Source organism: Taudactylus pleione, unplaced genomic scaffold (assembly GCF_031769625.1).
Source record: "Taudactylus pleione unplaced genomic scaffold, aTauple2 ptg000758l, whole genome shotgun sequence".
In the NCBI taxonomy this organism is placed as follows: Eukaryota; Metazoa; Chordata; class Amphibia; order Anura; family Myobatrachidae; genus Taudactylus; species Taudactylus pleione.
The window spans coordinates 1,075,903-1,080,000 of record NW_028285160.1 but is presented as its reverse complement, the minus strand read 5'-3'; positions in this window follow the sequence as shown (position 1 = coordinate 1,080,000).

The window sequence follows — 4,098 nt, the reverse complement described above, 5'->3', positions numbered from 1 at the left end:
TTTGGAAATCCATTAAAAATCTTTTAAAAATCTTTTAAAACTTAATTATGGTCTGTATTTTCTAATAATTGAGTAAAATTGAGTAAAATATAAATCAGTATGTTAAAAAATGTATTAGAGGGATATTCTAAAAATGATATTTTATAAAAAGGCTTTCAATTCTATATCTATATTTAACCCATTGGGTTCCAACGTATTTAGAGTGAAGATCCATTTAGTTTCTGCTTTTTTTAACTTGTTTACCAGATCTTCCCCTCTCCAATTGGTTGTTATTTTTTGGATACCAAGGAATTTTAATCCTTTTGGGTTATTGTCATGGTATTTAAGAAAGTGGCTGAGACACTATGCGTACTTAATCCTCTCTTGATATTATAAATGTGCTCTGAGATTCTAGTTTTCATTTTTCATTTAGTTTGCCCGATATATTGAAAACCACACAGACACTCAAGCATATATATAAGGCTCCTTCTGTCTCACATGAGATATTGGGCCTGATTCAGAGCTGCTCGTAAGCCTCCGCTCGTTCGCTCCGAGCGATGTTCGCACATCTGCGCATGCGTATGGGTCATAATTTGAGTGACAGGGTGAGGCGTTTGTGGGTGGTAACAGGGGAAGGTGCTTGAAAACGGGGAGTGGAGATTCGAACTCAAACGGTCAAAACGGGCGTTTTAAGGGTGTGCATAATTAACAAAGCAACGTCATCGACCACGTCACTTGGTTGTTTCTTAGCCTGAACTGTTCGCATGATTGCAGTAGGAAAATCCAACCACAAGCACTGCGAGCAGTTCAGACGCCTTTCGATGTACTCGATTAATCTAATAAATAGCGGAGATGACGTATGATGCGAGCGGCCAGGGGGTGTCTTTACAAAATAGCGAGCACATGTTTCGTTCACTCGCTCAGACATAGAGGCGTCAACAGACCACAAAGAGCGAGCACTCAATTTAGATAGCCGGCCCCTTTTTCTGAACGAGCGAGCGCAAATAGCGTCCGGCTCTGAATAAGGCCCATTGTCTCTAATTGTAAAGGTTGCTTTTGTTTCCTTAGATTGGAATTCCAATGTGGGTTTAGTACTACTAAACTGTTGTTTGCAACCCATACATTTGGTACAGTAGTAGAAGCCATTTTTGTTGACTTTTTGAATATTCTTCTCCACAGGTAGAAATCTTTGTGTTAGGTGTTGTTTTAAACATTTGGCTTTATGGTAGATAATTTTTGGGTTTGGGGGTATGCAATCTTTTAACTCTTGATCCAATTGTAGTATATGCCAGTGTCTGGTCAGTATATTTTCTATTTCTTTATGATTGCCATTGAATTGTGTAATAAAGAGTGGTTGTGTCTCCTTTTGTTCTATATTAATTGATCTGTATGTTAAAAGTTCTTTACGGTCTAAAGTAGATATTATTTTAATTTCCTCTTCTAATTTATGTCCCTGGTAGCCTTTTTCCATAAATTTCCTTTTCAGCTCTCCACTCTGTTTTTCGTAATTGCTGTGATCCGTACAATTTCTTCTGATCCTATGGAATTGTCCTCCATGGATATTCTCAATCCAACTCCTGTGGTGATTACTATTATACGGTAATACATTATTACCATTACATTCCTTGATATGTGTTCTTGTATGAATATGGCTCTCCTTAATAAATATTACAAGGTCTAAGAACACTACCATTTCTTTACTGAAAACTGTTGTAAACTCCAGATTAATTTTATTTTCATTCAAATAGATGAGGAATTTCTCAAGGTCCTCCTTCGGGCCACTCCACACAAAGAACAAATCGTCTATATACCTTCTCCAACACTTAATGTGCTTTAGAAAATGTTGTTACTCCATATATGTTGGTCCTCCCACCCTGCCACAAATAAATTGGCATAGCTAGGAGCGAAAGACGTACCCATGGCTGTCCCTTGCTGCTGGATGTAATAATCTCCACCATACCAAAAATAGTTGTGGCGGAGAATGAGATCGATATTCTCCATAATACAGTTGATCTGGGTATTAGATCATTCTGATTGTGTACAAAGGTAGTGTCTGACATCCTATTTCATGATCGATTACTGTGTATAGTGATTTTATATCACTAGTACAGAAAAAAATAAATCTGAATTATTGCATTGTAAATTTTCTAGAACTTGGAGGATATTCATAGTATCCTTCAGGAAGCTTTTCTGTTTGATTACCAGATTTTGTAGGAAGACATCTATATATTTTGAGAGATTTGATGTTAAGGACCCAATCCCAGATACAATGGGCCTTCCAGGTGGATGTAAAGGGTCTTTATGGACTTTAGGGAGGTAGTAGAAGGTTGGGGTCTTTGGGAATTCCAGATTGATGAATTCAAATCTTTTTTTGTTATTATGCCCATTTTCAAACCTTCTTCTAGTTGTAAAATTAGTGCTTTCTGAAAGTCTATTATGGGATCCTTTCTCAGTTTTCTATAAGTGTTACTATCTGAAAGCAATCACCTGGCTTCTTCTTCATACGTTGATCGATCTAGTACCACAATTCCCCCCCCATGTCAGCTGGCTTAATGACAATTTCTTTATCTTGTCTTAGTTCTTTTTAGTGTTTTTGATCTTCTATCATGAAATTGTATTTCATGCCTATGGTGTCTGGTAACAATTTGATATCTTTTTCTACCAGACATTGAAACGTTTATATATGAGCCCGTTTTATGTGTGAGGGATAGATTGTAGATGTCAGCTTTAAGTTTGTGTGTACGTATTCTATTGTACCATCCGTTATTTGTCTTGTGATGGGATTTTTTACAAAAAACTTTTTTAGACCTACTTTTCTTATAAACTTATGCGTGTTTATATATAGATCAAATTTATTGATCTTAGACTGGGGCACAAATTTGAGACCTTTTTGTAAAACATTTGTTTGCTGTTTTGTCAGGTTTTTTGTACTTAAATTAAAAATGGTGTTTGTTGCTGTTTCTGTTACCATCTGTTGAAATTTCTTTCTTCTTCCTCCTCTTTTTCCCCTCCTTCTGTAATTTGATAATTCCTTCTTTTTTTTCTGTCTTGATTGTCCTACATCTGGTGGTTTGTCTTGATCCCATATTAAATCTAAAAAATCCTCATCTTCTCCACTACTAGAATTTTCCCGATAATTTCGTCTCTGTTGTTTTTTCCGATGTTCTTGCTGATGGTCTTTTTGTTCTATATTTTGCAAGAGTTCTTGATAACTTTTCCTTTTTTCATATTTTGCTTCCTTTGTTCCTTGATTGAATGATTGTCTGATTAGTGTATAAGAATTCTTATCTTTATGGATGAAGGTTTTTTTCGGTGAATTACTTTCTTTATACGAGAAAGTTTTCTTATCATATGGTTGATAGTATCTTTGTACTTTAGGAGTTTGTGCGTATGAGGAAATCAATGGTGTTTTTTTATTGTTATCTCTTGTTTTTGGTATCCTCGGATATTCTCTCCACTTGTTATCTTTTTTCACTTCTATCCTCATTTGCTGTCTTCTTTCATTTATATTTCTTTCCAAAAAGAAAAGCCAAACGTATAGAAGACCTATGCTGATTCATCCTTTCACAGAAGGTACGTATAGTCTCTCCAATATATGTGAGTCCGCAAGGACAGGTTAATGAATAAATGACATGATCCATCAAACAAGTTAACCAATATCGCAGATAGATCCTTTTTCCAGTATGTGAGTGACTGAAAAACTTGCCAGTGACCATTCCCTGGCACGTGGTGCATCCAAGGCACTTGTAACAACCCTTCTGCTAGGATAGCCAGTTTCCCTCAATCGGAATCATTTGTTGCATATTAGGTCTCAAGAGGGCGTCTTTTAAATTCGGTCCTCTCTTTAAACTTAGTAGCGGTTTCTGGCCTCGTAACCTCTTAAATGTTGAATCACTGGTTACTAGGGACCAATGTTTTTTAACAGTTTTTTGTACTGTTGTCAAACTAGTATCGCACCGTGTGCTCAAAATCATTCTGTTAAGTGTCCTGTCCACAGATTTCACATCCTTTGGCTTGTTGAAGAAAATTCTTTTAGTCCTGGTGAGGCAGTTCATTACTACCTTAGGGTGGTAACCTCTCTCAATAAACCTCTGTTTACATTAATTTAACTGAAGACCT